Source organism: Chrysemys picta, chromosome 3, assembly GCF_011386835.1.
Source record: "Chrysemys picta bellii isolate R12L10 chromosome 3, ASM1138683v2, whole genome shotgun sequence".
Taxonomy (NCBI): Eukaryota; Metazoa; Chordata; order Testudines; family Emydidae; genus Chrysemys; species Chrysemys picta.
In genome coordinates, this window is record NC_088793.1 from 185,519,960 (window position 1) to 185,539,102 (window position 19,143).

The following is a 19,143-nucleotide window of genomic DNA, read 5'->3' on the forward strand; positions in this document are numbered from 1 at the left end:
TGTGTTTAAGCAAAACAGCTGGCAAAAGTAGGAACTGAAAATCCCTAATATATTGGTCATCAGACTAATCTCGTTAATTAATTTTCTGGCAATCAGCAATTGTAGTAAGTCCGCTCCCTTCAGCCCCAGGATACATCCCCTGACCTGAAATTTGCTGCTCTGATTCTAATTGTATAAACTGACTGCTGCATTCCTCAGAGACCTGTTGAGCTGCTGACAGGCTCAAGTGAACACTGCGGTCTCCTGGATGGAAACAGTTGCAGTGGCCTGGGTGATTGGGGCACTGTAGCTTTGATTGTTTTTTACACCTGTGGCTTGGATGCTGTGACGAGCGATCTGAAAATCCTCTCCTCTTTTATGCCTTTTAGTTGCAGGCCCCAGTCTGCAAAGAGTTGACATAGGCATAACCTGAGGGTGCATATGTGTTTCAGGACCCGCTCTGTACCTGAATGAAAAAAGATATGAGTCCATTACAGTGTCACCTGGGGAGCCTTGGCTTCTAAGCTCCAGCTCGAGAAACTCATACTTTCAACTCTGAAGTCCCTTGTTAAGTCCCCAAGAAGGTGGCCATCAGACTGGTATTGCACAACTTTAGTTTGTGAGTGTTGATTTCAGTAGAACTGCTTGCATGCATAACATTATGTATGTGCGTAAGTCTTTGTAGGGTTGAGGCCTTGATGTTTCGATAGAGCTGCTGGTGAACTGATAAATCGAAGCTAGCCAGCTTCTCAGATCTAATCCTTTTCATCAGTTGATTTCAAGCGCTTTACAAAGGAGTTCAGTATCATTATCCCTGTTATACAGATGGGGAATCTGAGAGTGACTTGCCCAAGGTCACCCAGCAGCAAAGCTAGGTGTGGAACCCAGATATCCTGAGTCCCAGGCCAGTGCGCTGGCCACTAAGCAACACTATCTCCTCTTATAGGTCTTTTAAAGATAATATCTTAGGGGAAATAAAGCTTTACTATCATGCATAGAAAACCTCATTTTTAATCATTATCATGATATCAACATTATCAGTGTGTTTCCTTTTAAAATTAGTTTCTTAGGGAGATCTCTTTTTTTGCTAGGCCAAAGGGAAACTAAGCTACTTTCTAATTTTTGATGCAGAAAACCCATGAATAGATGGCAATGTGCTTGTAATGAGATTGTCTTAAAGATCCTTGCTCACAAGTAAAAAATGCAATTTAAGGCCCTCTCTCTCCCAAAAATCTTAATAAAGAAAGAATTGATGCTTTAAGTAAAAATTGGTGAAAGGATTACATGCTGTGATCATGTTTGCGAAGGCAGCTTTAATTTCTAATCTTGTTTCTCGTGACCTGTTTTTCATGTTACAGTGTAGTGCAACAACCTTAGTAATTGTACTACTACTATAGACAACTTCTGGTGGCTGTGTAAATCTTAGCCTCTGTAGTGACTGGTACTGTAACACCTCCTGTTATATGTACAGAAAGATACCGCAATTATTGCAGGTTCCTGTGATGTTTAATGTTGAATTTTTAATGGAATTTTTTATTATAAAGCCTGTTTGAGTGCAATTTAATCTCTCTAAATCATCCATAGATTAAATCTCAGATGAGGTTCCATTACTATATTAATCCTACATAAAAACTAGTGCAAACATCAGGTTATGTGTCCTGAGCATGATTTACCAACATTTTTGATGGTCTTTTAATTATCTATTTCTTAATTAGATTAGTCTGATTATTGACTCCTTGAAATATGTGCATATTTTAAGGATCACAAGGCAGTAGTTTTTCAGAAAGACTTCATTACGTTTTGTTTTACAGTCAGTATTTCTTGCAAGCTGAAGTGTAGAACAGATGGTGTCACTTATGATGTAACACTCTTGGATAAAGGTCTTTGCTGTAAAACATTCTGCAGAGACATATAATTTTCTCCTGTGAAAATATTCCTAATGTATTTAGTCAATTTTATAATAATAGTGTGGGCTTAAAGCATGTGTGCTACTAAAAACCTTTTACTGGGTATAGGTCAAATAATTAAATCATTGCCCCAATTTAAGATAAAATGAACAATAAGTGGTTAGAAGTTTAAAGTGCCTAATCAAAAAATAAGTAGTTTAATACAGACAGTGAAAATAGCACAAGAAATCAATTATTTTTAGCAAAACGCACATAAGAAATTCTCTAAGAGTCAAACTATCAAGGCTCATACCTCATCATTTTACTTTTAAGATAAATGCATTTGATATGGAAATCACTGAGAGACAACCACCATGGGACCCCCAATGTCATTTGTCAGAGAAGAATATATGTGATTCCTTCTTGTTTTGTGTTCAGTCTAGTTTTAAATATCCGAAGTGATAGTGCTTCTGCACTGCATGAGCATGTTCAGCTTGAGTTGTCAGTGAGCCATCCAGGTTGAAACCTCAGAGAAAGAAATTTAAATATACAGGACTGGACAGGCAGAGACTGGTCAGGCATGGGGAAACAGATTTGAAAGCCATCAGAATAAAGATGATAGTTAAATTTATGTGAATGGATGAGGTTGGCCAAGGCCAAGCAACAGAGTGGACAAGGACAAAGCCCTGTAGGTCCTTTGCAGAGGGAGTGAGAGAGAAATCATCAAAGGATACACTGAAAAGGTAAAGGGAAGGGAGTGGGGGCAATGAAAGCCGAGGGGGGACAGAATGTCCTGGAGAAGGGGGTGATCAACAATATCAAAAGCCATGGGAAGGTTGAGGCTGGAGTACAGGTGGGAACTTTGTATGCGGGGTAGGGCAGAAAGAGGAAATGGCAGGAATCTCACAGTGGTGGAGAGGGGAAATTGAGTGATATCAGGGAAGTCTCCTGTTGATAGAGAAAGGGGATTGATTTGGAGATATGGTAGTTCAGAGTGGAGGTGTAAAGAGACCTGTTGATTGCCATACTACTTATGAAGATTTCTAGGATGGACACTGCCTGGTATTTTAAAAATTAAAGCTGTACATTGTAAAGGAAATGACATTAAATGCCTTCCTCTGATTGAGCAGCTCCAGTACTTGATGAGATATTCTTTTGCTTCTCAATAATGTGATAGCCTTGTTTGTACAGAAAGTCTAGCACAGCTAAACAGTAGGTGGGATTATGTCCGTTTCTCTCAAAAATGCTGACAGACAATGCTCCTGTAGCTTCTGAGGTTTGAATTGTTAGTGAATACAGAATTGAGCCTAGTTCATTCCCTATATGCAGGATGGGGTTTGTTTGGAACTAGCCACCAGCTATATTGTTCAGTTCAGGCATGGATTTTTAGGGTTTTTTTTGGAGGGAGGATTTCAATTATGATGTTTTGGTCATTTACAATAAGAAATTAAAATTATACTGTTCTGACGCATATTGGTACATATGTAAATATGGAATTAACAGTGTTAAGCAAATTATTGTATGTTGACCATATATTGTTATATAATTAACATTTCCCTTTTTTTTAAAGTTATTTAAGTACAGCTTTAATATGGTGTGTGTTTTTGCTTGTATAATAACAAAACAAACTTCATATTAATGTAGGCATAGATCTTAATGCAGCATGTGTAAATCTGGAGATTATGGCATTTTCCCGATACACTTCATTTTGTTATTATACAAGCAGAGCTGAATGCTCTTTCTCTCTCTCTCTCATTGTAACCTGTCTATCCATGGTGCAGATACAGTACTTGTTTTTAACAGGGCTACTGCAGGCACTCCCTGTTCAGAGGTATCTTGCATTCGCCTAGGGCCGTTTAAAACCATTATTCCTTTTGGAACCATTTAGAAATGTTACATTCAGGACTGGCTCTAGGCACCAGCAAACCAAGCATGTGCTTGGGGCAGCACGATTCCAGGGGCGGCATTCCGGGAAGTTTTTTTTTTGCTTCCGCAGTTGCGCTCTCGGAGGTTTTTTTTTTTTTTTGGCTTGGGACAGCAAAAAACCTAGAGCTGGCCCTGGTTACATTGTGCTACTTACTGGCTTTTGCCCCATCTCATGATGATAATGATAAATAATGAGTGTAATAGAACTAAAGAACTATCCTTCATTAAAAACATTGCAATAATTAAAAGAATTAAAATAGTAAAACTACCTTTGAAAAAATAAAATCAAAGGGATCTAGAAAAAACAAAAGGGAAAAATGGGTAAAAGGACAGAGAGACATGAATATAGGGTCCACAATTCTTACAGTAACAAATAAACCTTCATAGCAAGAAGTTTTAAGGTGTTTTATAAAAGTCAGGGAGAGCTTGATGGAAATGGATTATAGGGAGAACCAATTCCCACATTTTAGACCCACCCTAAGAAGCAGAGGTAGGGAACTTAAATGATGGCTAGTGCCTGACCACAGAGACCCACCAACCTGAGGCTGAAGCTAGAATTGACTTTGAGACCATTAAGGGCTTTAAAAATCAAGGGTGCTATCTTAAAATCAATCCACTGCAGCAGGCAGCTGATGAGAAGCACACAGGGTGGCCCTTTCATGGTAATAGTAGCTATAGCCAGAGGGCATATGTGCTGTCCTGGCTGCATTCTGAACAAGCTGCCAGGACTGGAGAAACCCTGCTAAGTGAGGATTATAGTAACTGAGGCATGTGATCCTGAGGACAAGTGTTGCGGTTGTGAGGTCCTCACAGGATAAAGAGGGACCGGCAGGCCACCCCCCGCGGCTTGCCACCCCAAGCACGCGCTTGGTGCGCTGGTGCCTGGAGCTGCCCCTGCTCATTACTGTAATCCTGGCCCTGCCTTCTTCCACAGCCTTTCATAAAGCTACCTAGAAATAGCTTTCTAGTATTTAAAGAGGAGTTAGCAGCCGTGTTGACCACTAGCAGTTGGGAATTCCAAACTATGGGCTGTTTTCTGTTCTAGGAGTGCAGGAAGTGACATGGAGGGACCCAGCTACGTTCCCTCTTAAGGGCTCCTAGCCAGCACACACTGCTTTACAACCTTTATGGACATTCCCTGTTGGCCAGTGTAGTGGGAGGTTAGGAGGCCTGCTCCCTCCCTTACCTCTCCCTGACCGCTAGTACCTGTGGGAGTGCTAGGAAAGAGGAGGTCCTACTTTCCCATTAGAGCTCTGATCAGCTCCTGTGCAGGGGCATGGAGAGGGGGTTCTGTGTAGGAGCTGGTCAATGTCTTTATATTAGTAGCCCTAGCAGAGGAGTAGCCTAAAGCTGAAAAGGCTTACAGGAATTGAAGAGTCAGAGGCTGATTGAGTCAATTAAAGAGTGACTTGCTACAGAAAATTCCATCCAGGTGATCAGTTACCCTTTTGTTCCATTGGAACTATCGATTCCAGCATCATCAGGAAAGGCAGAGTGGGGCGCTAGCATTTTGGAGCAGTTATACCTAGGATTACGACCTGACCAATATTTGACCATCCTGGCTGCTTTTCTATGGATTTGCCAGTTGCCAGAAAAATAATTAAATCTGCTGGGTTATTTATGTGGGTCTAAAGATTTGCATTATTATCACAATGCACTGGGATATCTAATGTTAAAAGTTTCTGTGTCCAGGTAAAGATGCTGCAGTGTTCCCACGTCTTCAGTAAGAAAATGATGTTATCAATCTTATCTATATGTGTGTTCTCTCTGGATTCTATATATGGCTGTTGAAGGGGGAGGGAGGTTGCGGTGTTACCTTGTAGAGGGTAGGGTGTGCCTTTTTTGCATTTCAAAGGTGGTAACCTTAGTTATACTCTACCAAGTGACTCACTCCTTTAAACCCCCATGTGACACAGATCAAATTTTTTACATGTACAAAACTGGATTTTCTAACTGCTAGCCCTGCGAACTCAGCGTGGAGTATCCCAGTGTCAGACTTAGTTCTTTCTGGCTTGTACATCACAAGTAATACAAATTTGCCAACTGGAACCTGGTTAACAATTCTGATGATAATGTGCAAGTCAGGAAAGAATTAGCTTATTCTCCCTTTAGCAGTATGGGCTCTGCAGTATAAATAGCAAAGAGTGGTTAAAAACTAGTTTGTGTTTCTAGGAACTTAGTATGGCCTTCATCACTGCAGAAGCTGAGCGCCTTATAAACAGTGACAATACACCTGTGAGGTAGAGCAGTAGTGTTATCCCCAAGAGCTGGTACGTCTGCACTGGAGAGTGAGAGAGAGAGAGAGTTATAAGAGGTAATTTCCCAAGGCCCAGGTAGCATTGTCTGTTTTAGAGACATCATTCTTCTATTGTGAGGCTAGTGCTCAGGCATGTGCCTTCTCCCTATTCCTTTATCAAAGGAGGCGTAATTGGGCCCTGAGTATCAGTAGCATTGTCTTCTAGCTCAGAAAAAATACTGAGAAGAAATAAACTACACATTTCCTATTTAAAAATAGATCTGACCTGTCAAAGAAAAGCTAAATGAACAGAACAGTGAATGTTAAATTTGCTCTTAAATAGTGAATCACTTAGGGCCAAATCCTACTTGCCTTACTAAACTAAGTATTCCAATTACAGCAGCTGGTACTCTACTCATATGAATAAAGTGTATAGATTGTACTTTTCAGCATGCTCATTCTTTGATTGAAATATATAAATTTTACTTTAAAATCTTCACTATAAATGTAAGATGCTATGTAGTTTCAGAAATTTTTAGCAGCTGCCTATTGCACTGTTATAAATAATTAACAGCACATTCATCATAGATGATTCAGATTACTTGCCTGTCTTTAGTATCAGTTTGACCTTTAAAGTATTCTTCTGCAGTTGGATTGTAATTTAAAAACAACACGTAAAAGTCTATTTGTCAGTCTCTTTCAGACATTTCCATGTTCCCTATATATTATTCAAATAGCTTTGGTTTATTTGGGAGAATATCAATAGTATTTTTTAACAGTGACTTATTTTGCAGTGGGTGTTACAAGAAATTTTGTTTTTGATCTCTAACAGCCTTAAAAGGTCAGCAAATATATTTACTAGTGTTTATTCTGAAATGTATAAAATATATCATTTGACGAAAAATGTAGACTTGAAGAAAAATGTAGTACATTAATCAATGTGCTGTGAAAGGAAATATTAAATTGAAAATGTTATCGAAAATGAAGATCTTGGCCTTCGTGGAAAAAGTTTGTGTTAGTCACTCATTTTTCTTCCAAAAAGTAGAAAATCAGAAATATTTCAGCATATTGTTAAACTATTACCCAGCATGAGCAAAAATTAGTAAGAGGACAAAGTCTGTAAGACAGATTGCCTATTAAAGTTAAGGTGAGCAAAAATACTAATCTCAACAAATGAGGCATATATAAAATTACTCCGCTTGCACAATGATGGGAAAGTGATGATATTGATTAATATGGCCTGCTAGAAACTCTGTAAGGCATCAAGATATGAGGATCTGATTAGCATCACTTGCATTACCGTATTAGGAAATGCTCCAGGGCCTAACACAATGGAAGACTGATGACAGAGTCTAATGCTCCTCTGCAGCTTTCTAGCAGTTACATTATCCAGCAATCTACTGCAGTTTTTGAGTGCAAATACTGATTGAACTGGGCAGACTTAGGCAGACAAGCAACCAGAAAATGTCTCCCATAATGCACAAAGCCTTAAATGGAAGCACAGATTTGTAATGATAGGGTTGCCAACCCTCCAGGATTGGCCTGGAGTATCCAGGAATTAAAGATCAATCTTTAATTAAATGTCATGTGATGAAATCTCCAGGAATACATCCAACCCAAACTGGCAACCTTATGTAATGAACATTTTTTAATGTGCACTGACCTTTTAGGAATATGCACTATTAATATAAAACTTAACACAGAAAGCTCCTGTTGCTGCTTCCGAAGACCAACACTTTTCCTCTCTTACCTGGACTATTTTCTCATTATGTGCAAAATTCTAGAAAAGAATATTAATGTTGTAGTTTTTCTTCCTCTGAGAACAGGAGAACTCACTTTGGTATCATATCTAGGATAAGCTAATCTAGTTAGTGAAAGAATTTAGGGCCTGGTCCTGCATTTGTTTATGCAAGTAAGGATTTGAGGATTCCTATTGAGTCCACAGTCTCTTAGACCAGGGGTCGGCAACCTTTCGCACGTGGCCCATCAGGGTAATCCGCTGGCAGGCCATGAAACATTTTGTTTACATTGACCATCCGCAGGCATGGCCCCTCGCAGCTCCCAGTGGCTGCGGTTCATCGTTCCTGGCCGGTGGGAGCTGTGGGAAGCCGTGGGCTACGTGCCGAAGATTGCCGACCCCTGTCTTACTCATAGACTCATAGACTCATAGACTTTAAGGTCAGAAGGGACCATTATGATCATCTGGTCTGACCCCCTGCATGCTGCAGGCCATAAAACCGTCCCTACCCCTTCCCTGGACTCTGCTGTTGAAGTCCCCAATCCTGTTTTTAGTGACTGCAATCGGCAGAGACTCTCCTGCTAGAGATCCCTGCCCCATGCTGCGGAGGAAGGCGAAAAACCTCCAAAGGCTCAGCCAATCTGCCCTGGAGGAAAATTCCTTCCCGACCCCAAATGTGGCGATCAGTAAGACCCCGAGCATATAGGCAAGAGTCTCCAGCCCGACCCCGTTAGCCATTATACTATTTACCCACCATTGCTTGGCTTTCCTTGACTACTATGTTTTACCATTAAACCATTCCCTCCATAAACTTATCTAACTTTATCTTAAAACCAGACAGGTCCGTCGCCCCCACCGTTTCCCTCGGTAGGCCGTTCCAATATTTCACCCCTCTGACGGTCAGAAACCTTCGTCTAATTTCAAGTCTGAACTTCCCCACGGCCAGTTTGTATCCATTCGTTCTGGTATCCACGTTAGTACTAAGCTGGAATAATTCTTCTCCCTCCCTTGTATTAATCCCTCTAATATATTTAAAGATAGCAATCATATCCCCTCTCAGCCTTCGCTTTGTCAGACTAAACAACCCAAGCTCCTCTAGTCTCCTTTCGTACGACAGCTTTTCCATTCCTCTGATCATCCTAGTGGCCCTTCTCTGCACCCGTTCCAGTTTGAGTTCATCTTTTTTAAACATGGGAGACCAGAACTGCACACAGTACTCCAAATGAGGTCTCACCAGCGCCTTGTACAACGGAAGCAGGACCTCCTTATCCCTACTAGATATACCTCGCCTAATGCATCCCAAGACAGCATTGGCTTTTTTCACCGCCACGTCACATTGTCGACTCATAGTCATCCTGCGGTCTACAAGAACCCCTAGGTCCTTCTCCTCTTCCGTTACTTCTAACCAATGCGTCCCCATCTTGTAACTAAAATTGTTATTAGTCATCCCCAAATGCATCACCTTACACTTTTCACTATTAAATTTCATCTTATTTCTGATACTCCAATTCACAAGCTCATTCAAGTCTCCCTGCAGGATATCCCTGTCCTCCTCCGAATTTACAATGCCTCCCACCTTCGTATCATCTGCAAATTTTATCAACCCACTCCTGCAATCGGTTCCGAGGTCAGTTATAAATAGATTAAATAAAATGGGTCCCAAAACCGAACCTTGAGGCACTCCACTAGTAACCTCCCTCCAACCCGACAGTTCACCCTTTAATACAACCCGCTGCATTCTCCCCAGTAACCAATTCCTTATCCACTTCTGGATTTTCATATTGATCCCCATGTTTTTCAGTTTAACCAATAATTCCTCATGGGGTACAGTATCAAACGCTTTACTGAAATCCAGGTATATTAGGTCCACCGCATTTCCCTTATCTAATAAATCCGTTACTTTCTCAAAGAAGGAGATCAGATTCGTTTGGCACGATCTGCCCTTCGTAAAACCATGTTGTAATTTATCGCAATTGCCACTACCCTCCAGGTCCTCAACTAGTTTCTCTTTCAGAATTTTCTCTAACACCTTGCACACTACAGATGTTAGACTAACAGGCCTGTAGTTACCCGGATCACTTTTTTTCCCTTTCTTGAAAATAGGAACCACATTAGCTATTCTCCAGTCTAACGGGACCACCCCCGAGTTTACAGATTCATTAAATATTATCGCTAACGGGCCTGCTATTTCCCGCGCCAATTCCTTCAATATTCTCGGATGTAGATCGTCCGGTCCTCCCGACTTAGCCCCATTAAGGCGTTCAAGTTTTGTTTCCACCTCGGATACGGTAATCCCCCATCCCGAATGCCGCTCTATAGTGGTGCTAGTAACCCTAATACCTTCATTGGCCTCATTAAACACCGATGCAAAATATTCATTAAGATATTGCGCCATGCCTAGATTGTCTTTAATCTCCTCTCCGGCAATAGACTTCAGCGGTCCCACTTCTTCTTTCTTTGCTTTCTTCCTATTTATGTGGCTGTAAAACCTCTTACTATTGCTTTTAATTCCCCTCGCTAGGTCCAACTCTACACGGCCTTTGGCCTTTCTCACTCTATCTCTACATTCTCTGACTTCACTTAGGTACATTTCCTTACTGATCCCTCCCCTCTTCCACTCTTTATACGCTTTCTGTTTTTTCCTAATCGCCCCTTTGAGTCGGTCGCTCATCCAGCTCGGTCTAAATCTCTTGCTTAGTAATCTTTTTCCCTTTTTTGGAATACAGGCCTCCGACAGCTCATGCATCTTTAACTTAAAGTAATCCCAGGCTTCTTCTGCTTTTAAATCCATTAATACATTTGCCCAGTCCACTTCCCTTACCAGTCCCCTTAGTTTGTTAAAATTGGCCTTTTTAAAATTATAAACCCTAGTCTTTGATTTAATTCTGTTACTCCTTCCATGTATTTTAAACCGAATTAGCTCATGATCACTGGAGCCCAAATTGTCCCCTACTACCACTTCCTCAACAAGGTCCTCACTACTTGCCAGAATCAAATCTAAAATGGCCTCCCCCCTCGTCGGTTCAGTTACCACTTGATGGAGGAATTGATCAGCAAGCACTTCTAGGAACATCTGAGCCCTGTTATTGCTACTAGCGTTTGTTCCCCAATCTATATCCGGGAAGTTAAAGTCCCCCATAATTACACAGTTTCTGTTAGTAATTACTTCTCTAAACACATTAAATAGTTCCTTATCCATATCCTGGGTCGATCCCGGCGGTCTATAGCACACTCCAAGCACTATCCCCGGAGAGGCTCTAGTAGTCCTATTACCCAGTGTGAGTATTGCCCAGACAGACTCTGTGTTATCTAATCCATCCACTATTATTTCTTTACAGTTTATTTCACTATTGACATACATGGCCACCCCCCCACCTTTACCTTTGTTCCGGTCTTTCCTAAACAGCGCATACCCCTCCATACCTGTGTTCCAGTCTTGACTGCCATTCCACCACGTTTCCGTTATTCCAACGATATCCGGTTTCAGTTCCTGGACCAAGAGCTCCAATTCCTCCATTTTATTACCTAGGCTTCTGGCATTGGTGTATAAACACCCTAATGTATGTCGTTTAGCCCGTCTCCCATTAGCAGCACTATATGTTGCGGGCCTCCTTGTGTCCGTCCCCCCTGTCCTTCCTATGTCCAATCTCATCTCCCTGGCTATGTCTCCTCTCCTTTTACTCACCTTTTCCATACTGGAATCTGGCGTGGAGATTAACTGTGCATCTCCCAACCGTCTCCCCAAACTTCCTAGTTTAAAGCTCTTTTGATTAGATGAGCCAGCCTCCCTCCCAGAAGTCTATTTCCTTCCCTACTCAGGTGAAGCCCATCCCGCGAGAACAGGTGTCTGTCCCCGAAAGCCTCCCAGTGGCCATACATCCCAAAGCCCTCCTTATAGCACCACTCCCTTAGCCAACTATTTATTCTCACAATCCTATCAGCCCTTTGCTGCCCTTCCCTCGGAACAGTCTTAGACTGTTACAGAAACAATGTTGGCTGCATGACACCATAGAAATACTAATGGGCTGGGCCTTAAACTGCTTATTATAGGGGAACCTGGTAATGACTCCTATATTTAGGTTGCCTAATATTTTCCATTGTAAAGGAAACTTTTCTTTGAGAAGGTCTTGCATCCTTACTGATTTCAGCAGGCCTGTGATACTCAGCAGGGAGCATTTCCTTCTTCTACAGAATTGCGTTTTCTTTGTCCTATGAAATTCTACTCAGGTTTGCCTGAGTGTTAAATATCACCATTTCCCTCTCTCTGTTGAGTTCCTGCCAGCCTGCCCAAATCTTTGAACGTACCGAGGTCAGGCTCATGCTGCCGCCAAAGCAGCAGTGGCAGCAGCTCCCACTACATGGAGAAGACCAGGGAGCTCTCAGAACAGCTGTAGTGGAAGGAGGAAAAAAACTCACTGTGCTCCCCCATCCCTCCACTGTAAACACTAAGACCCAACATATGGCCATACTGGCACATTTACTTCCCACTCCTTCTGAGGTCACCACATGGGGCAGGAGAGAGAGGTTGATCAGCTGGGCTCCCCACAACTATGTTCTGGACTCAGCACAATGGCACTAGAGGCCAATCTCTCCCTCATGGGGCAACACATAGGAGAGGAACTCCCCAAACTGTGGGAGTGGGGATGGTGGTAGAGGGGGGAAGGAAAGAGTAAGGCTAGACTGGACTTATTCTTTAGTCCTGGCCATTCTCTGGGACCAGCACCAGGATCTAGCAACCAATTGTCACCTCTGGGAAAATAATGTTCTCTTGCTGCCTGTTCATCTGGTTGGTCCTGTAGCTCAAGTGTTACAGTACTAAAGGTTCATACCTCTAGCCTGATGATGATGTGCAATAGGGGGTTGTTAGAGGTGCACATAATAGAATTTGTTTTATCTTTTTCTTAAAAACCCCCCCAGGAAATCACACAAACACTTACACACACAAACCTATGATAAATAACATTATTTAGATTGAAAACTCAAACACTCAAAAGCTAGGAAAAACCAGAAGTAAGGTACCTTAATTCGGACCCTTTGTGCATCTGATACAGTCTTTAATTACATGAGGACATGCTACTTTTTCCACAGGACTCCCGCCTTATTCAGTGCACAGGATAGATGTGCAAGGGAGCAGAATTAAGGTTGAATAGGAATGCATGAATGTGGCTTTTCCTAACTTTTGAAGATAGGTTTAATATAGTTTTTTTTTCAGTGTGTGATATATTTAATGGTTGAAATAAACAAACTGTAGTGTCTGTGACAGGTTCCGGATTGTTAGCCTGAACTGCCCCTTAGAAAAGTTAGTATCTATATTATAGCCACTGCCACCAATGGTAGCAGTGGTACTGAGTTACTAGTGTAGTTGAGAGTCAGGTATTATTAACACTGTGCTATGCTCTGTGCCCCTGGCTGTGGGAGCTGCTGGTACTTCTGAGGAAGACCTCTATAGAAATCATATGGACCGTCCCGATGTGCACAAAAAATAGCACATATGGCAGGCGAACAGCTTGGCTTAACAGTGAAATCTTCGGTGAGCTTAAACACAAAAAGGAAGGTTACAAGAAGTGGAAACTTGGTCAGATGACTAGGAAGGAGTATAAAAATATTGCCCGAGCATGCAGGAAGGCCAAAACACAACTGGAGTTGCAGCTAGCAAGGGATGTGAAGGGTAACAAGAAGGGTTTCTACAGGTATGTTAGCAACAAGAAAAAGGTCAGGGAAAGTGTGGGACCCTTAATGAATGGGGGAGGCAACCTACTGACAGAGGATGTTGAAAAAGCTGAAGTACTCAAAGCTTTTTTTGCCTTGGTCTTCACAGACAAGGTCAGCTCCCACACTGCTGTCCTGGGCAACACAATATGGGGAGGAGGTGAGCAGCCCTCAGTGGTGAAAGAACAGGTTAAGGACTATTTAGAAAAGCTGGACATGCACAAGTCCATGGGTCTAGATCTGATGTGATTACAGAGTCATTGGCCATTATCTTTGAAAATGTGTGGTGATTGGGGGAGGTCCCGGACGATTGGAAAAAGGCAAATATAGTGCCCATCTTTAAAAAAGGGAAGAGGGAGAACCTGGGGAACTACAGAGTGGTCAGCCTCACCTCAGTCCCTGGAAAAATCATGGAGCAGATCCTCAAGAAAACCATTTTGAAGCACTTGGAGGAGAGGAAGGTGATAAGGAACAGTCAACATGGATTCACAAAGGGCAAGTCATGCCTGACCAACCTGATTGCCTTCTATGATGAGATAACTGGTTCTGTGGATATGGGGAAAACAGTGGAAACAATTCCTTTTTTTTAGCAAAGTTTTTGATACAGTCTCCCACAGTATTCTTGCCAGCAAGTTAAAAAAGTATGGATTGGATGAATGGACTGTAAGGTGGACAGAAAGCTGGCTAGACTGTCAGGCTCAATGGGTAGTGATCAACGGCTCGATGTCTAGTTGGCAGCCAGCATCAAGCGGAGTGCCCCAGTGTTCGGTCCTGGGTCTGGTTTTGTTCAACATCTTTATTAATGATCTGGACGATGGGATAGATTGCACCCTCAGCAAGTTTGTGGATGACACTAAGTTGGGGGGAGAGGGACCTAGACAAATTGGAGGATTGGGCCAAAAGAAATCTGATGAGGTTCAACAAGGACAAGTGCAGAGTCCTGCACTTAGAACAGAAGAATCCCATGCACTGCTATCGACTGGGGACCGATTGGCTAAGCAGCAGTTCTGCAGAAAAGGACCCGGAGATTACAGTGGATGAGAAGCTGGATATGAGTCAGCAGTGTGCCCTTGTTGCCAAGAAGGCTAACTGCATTTTGGGCTGCATTAGTAGGAGCATTGTCAGCAGATTGATGGAAGTGATTATTCCCCTCTATTTGGCCCACATCTGGAGTATTGCATCCAGTTTTGGTCCCCCCACTACAGAAAGGATATGGACAAATTGGAAGAATCCAACGGAGGGCAACATAAATGATCAGGCGGCCGGGGCACATGACTTACGAAGAGAGGCTGAGGGAACTGGGCTTGGTTAGTCTGCAAAAGAGAAGAGTGAGGGGGGATTTGATAGCAGCCTTCAATTACCTGAAACGGGGTTCCAAAGAGGATGGCGCTAGGCTGTTCTCAGTGGTGGCAGATGACAGAACAAGAAACAATGGTCTCAAGTTGCAGTGGGGGAGGTCTAGGTTGGATATTAGGAAACACTATTTCACTAGGAGGGTGGTGAAGCACTGGAATGGGTTACCTAGGAAGATGGTGGAATCTCCATCCTTAGAGGTTTTTAAGGCCCGGCTTGATAAAGCCCTGGATGGGATGATTTAGTTGGTGTTGGTCCTGCTCTGAGCAGGGGTTTGGACTAGATGACTTCCTGAGGTCTCTTCCAACCCTAATCTTCTATGATTCTTCTATGATTCTATCTCTGATGGGTTGGAAGGGGACGTTGTCACTTAAGCTACATTAGAGTCATGAGACTTAGATAACCAGATGACTTTTCACCTAATGAAAACCTCCTTTCCTAACTGAAAAATGACAATATAAGAACGATAAGAATGATCACGTTGGGTCAGACCAATGGTCCAACTAGTCCAGTGTCCTGTCTTCTGACAGTGGCCAGTGCCAGATGCTTCAGAGTGAATGAACTGAACAGGGCAATTATTGAGTGATACATCTCCTGTCGTCCTGTTGGTCCTGCTTTGAGCAGGGGTTTGGACTAGATGACTTCCTGAGGTCTCTTCCAACCCTAATATTCTATAGTTCTATGGCTTTATCTTCACTATGGATCAGAGTAAATGGAACAGATTCATGGAGAAGTTTGCATTCCATGTGCTGCTGCTGGTTCCAATTCCAACACTTTCTCTTCAGGTCTTGACACATGGGGATGAAAGTATTTTAAACCTTTTTAGAACAGCGTGCCACTATAGGGATCTGCTGGAAAGACAAAATGACCAACCGTGAGGTTCTCCAAAAATCAAATGCCACAAGCATCGAGGCAATGCTGATAAAAGACCAACTATGCTGGGTTGGACACATCATTAGGATGCCTGAACATCGACTCCCCAGAAAAATTTTCTATGGAGACGTGGCACAAGGATATCGGAATCAAGGCCACCCCAGAATGTGCTACAAGGACAGCATCAAGAACATCATACACTTTGATACAATAAAACCAGATGATCTCGAGAAGGCTGTGTCAACTAGATCAGCATGGTGACACACAACACTCAGAGCTTTCTAAGCCTTTGAAGAGGATAGAAATAATCGATTGTTAGGTGCAAGAGAAAAGCATCATATCACTGCTATAACTACCAAGATGCTCACCAATGACTTTGTCTGCCTGATCAGCTCAGATCAGCATACGTGTCACGCTTTGGACTTCAGAGTCACTCCAGAATCAACAAAAAGAGAGAGCATGAAAAGAGGGAGGCAGCGGGGAGGCAATGGGACACTACACTCCTAAAAATGTCTGTGTAGATGGGGAGGCACCGCTTGGGTGTGTAGAGAATTGTGCTGGGCATATATCCTAAGGTTATGGCTTGTCTTTACTCACATAAGCAAGCCACACTGTCTATACTGCTGTTTATACCTATTGCTAGGCGGGTGTGCAGTGCATATACTTTACACGCCACCGTAAGTGTAAATATTGCCTTAGGGTATGTCTTCACTACTTGCCATATCGGCGGGTAGCAATCGATTTATCTGGGATCGATATATCGCTTCTCATTAAGACGCGATATATCGATCCCCGAACGCGCTCACCCTCGACTCCGAAACTCCACCAGAGCGAGCGGCAGTAGCGCAGTCAACGGGGGGAGCCGCGGCCACCGATCCTGCGCTGTGTGGACCCAAGGTAATTTGATCCAAGATACTTCGACTTCAGCTACACTATTCGTGTAGCTGAAGTTGTGTATCTTGGATCGATCCCCTCCCCAGTGTAGATCAGCCCTTAGTGAGAGGCAGGCCCTGCCCTGAAAAGCCTATGTTCTAAACAGACAAGACAGACGAAGGATGGGCGATGAAGCAGGAAGCTTTTTTTGTTGTAACAGTAACTTTAGAAAAGAGCCAGAGATCCGTTAAGTTTGTCAGCCATACCTATACAGTCTGGAAAACCCACTGTACCTACTTTATTCACTCTCCTCATTTTGGCTGGAGACCCCACGTTGCAAAAGTATATTGACCATAGACTCCAGAGGATCTTATATAAGCCTACTTATGCAGCAGAGTTGGGAATTTACTTGGGCCCTGAACACAGGGAGGGGTATGTATGTGTGTGTGTGTGTGTGTGTGTGTGTGTGTGTGTGTGTGTGTGTATTGCTCTTACATGGCAGCCTCACCACATGGTTAGATGCTGGGTTATTTTTATTTTTCCCTAGGAGTATATAAGAAAAGAAGTCCAGTGTAGCTAGAATGATTTAGAACATGGCAAAACAGGTTGAATGCAACAGTACAAAAGAACAGAATATAGGCATTTAGTGGAGGATCCAGATGGCTCATGCTGCCTTGTTCTTTCAGCACTGTAGAGCTGCTTAAAATGTGCTGCTAAGCATAATCAGAATGATCCATCAGGCCAGAGACAATGCACATTACTCAAAAGTCAAAAATGGCTTAGTAGTTACATTTTTCTTATGTAAAAAGCAACAGAGGGTCCTGTGGCACCTCTAAGACTAACAGAAGTATTGGAGCATAAGCTTTCATGGGTGAATGCCCACTTCATCATCTTATGGTCCTCTTTTCTAATATATTAAACTTACCGTGCAAGTTGCCTAGCATCTTAGAGCCCAGTCCTTCAAGCATTTGCGTATGTGCCAAACTTTAAGCACATGAATGGCTCCATTGACTTCAGTGGGACTTTGCTCAAGTGCTTAAAATTAAGCATGTGTGTAAGTGTTTGCAGAATTGGGGCTTTGGTTCTTGTTTTAAAGGGCAGAACTGTGCAAAATATTCATAACAAAATTGGAATCACAAGAGACTCACCTGCACTGGAGGCCTTGTCTCTGGCTTGAAACTCAGGCCATGTTCACAGAAAGATTTCAATTAAGTTTGGCTTTTGGAATCTGTATCTCATGAATTGTGAAACAAATTCATGTGGATCAAAACCATAGAAAATGTTGTGAGAATCCCTGAGAAGAGAAATGATCCAGTCTTGTATAACTCTAGTAAAGAGCACAGACCCACTAATGCTAACCCTAATGAAAATTGACCACAGCATTTAACAGCATCTCAGTGTGACTCCCTTATTCTGCTGATCCTTGGGTGCACTGCCACATCCAGTTATATTAGTAATCTCAAAAGTAGTAATAAGATGCTGCACTTGTTACAGGTTGAAAAATAAAGAGTGTAATTAGTGCACTAGCAGACAAATAAGCAGCACTAACTCTGAGAAAAAGTTCCAGGTCCTTCAGACATCTCCTAACTTCTTATCTTTCCTTTGAGTTGTCCAATCACATGGCTATTAAATTTGCAGCTATTAAAATATGCTGAAATAGAGGTAGGGGTGAATATTGTAAGATGTAATTTTTCAAAAATTTCAGCCCTTGCAAATGTTTGAAGAGAGGCAAAGAGGTGAGGCTTTCTGAAGATAATACACTGAGCAACACTGTTATCAAGTGTCCGTTCCTTAATGACTTGGATATACAAAGGAGTAAGGTGGAATAAGAACACCCTTACAGTCCTGCACAGGCTACCCAAATGTTTGGTTCTAACGTTAGGAGTAAGTGGAGCTAGTTGCCTGTTTACTACTTCCTGGGTGAGGAGGAATAGGGAATGGTGAACCTTTGACTGCACCTCTTTTTCTTGAGGCCAGAGTGATCAAGCCAGCATCAGGTGATATATATGCCAGCAGTAGATTACTACACCCTTCCCACCTGCCTGGCAGCCAGGAGGAAGTGGAACTAAGCCCTGGTCTACACTATAAGTTTAGGTCAAATTTAGCAGTGTTAGATTGATTTAACCCTGCACCCATCCACACGACAAAGCCATTTTTGTCGACTTAAAGAGGTCTTAAAATCGATTTCTGTACTCCTCCCCAATGAGGGGATTAGCGCTGAAATCGACATCACCAGGTCGTATTTGGGGGTAGTGTGGATGCAATTCGATGGTATTGGCTTCCGGGAGCTATCCCAGAGTGCTCCATTGTGACCGCTCTGGACAGCACTCTCAACTCAGATGCACTGGCCAGGTAGACAGGAAAAGCCCCACGAACTTTTGAATTTTATTTCCTGTTTGGCCAGCGTGGCAAGCTGATCAGCACAGGTGACCATGCAGAGCTCATCAGCAGAGGTGACCACGGAGTCCCAGAATCGCAAAGGAGCTCCAGCATGGACCGAATGGGAGGTACTGCATCTGATCTCTGTATAGGGAGATGAATCCGTGTTATCAGAACTCCGTTCCAAAAGA

At 42.7% G+C, this 19,143-nt stretch overlaps 1 protein-coding gene across 8 annotated transcripts in view; it reads left to right on the forward strand.

The window, feature by feature from the left end:
• Positions 1-19,143, forward strand: part of CCDC85A (coiled-coil domain containing 85A) — a 182,838-nt gene that overhangs the window by 36,583 nt on the left and 127,112 nt on the right. The window lies entirely within an intron of this gene.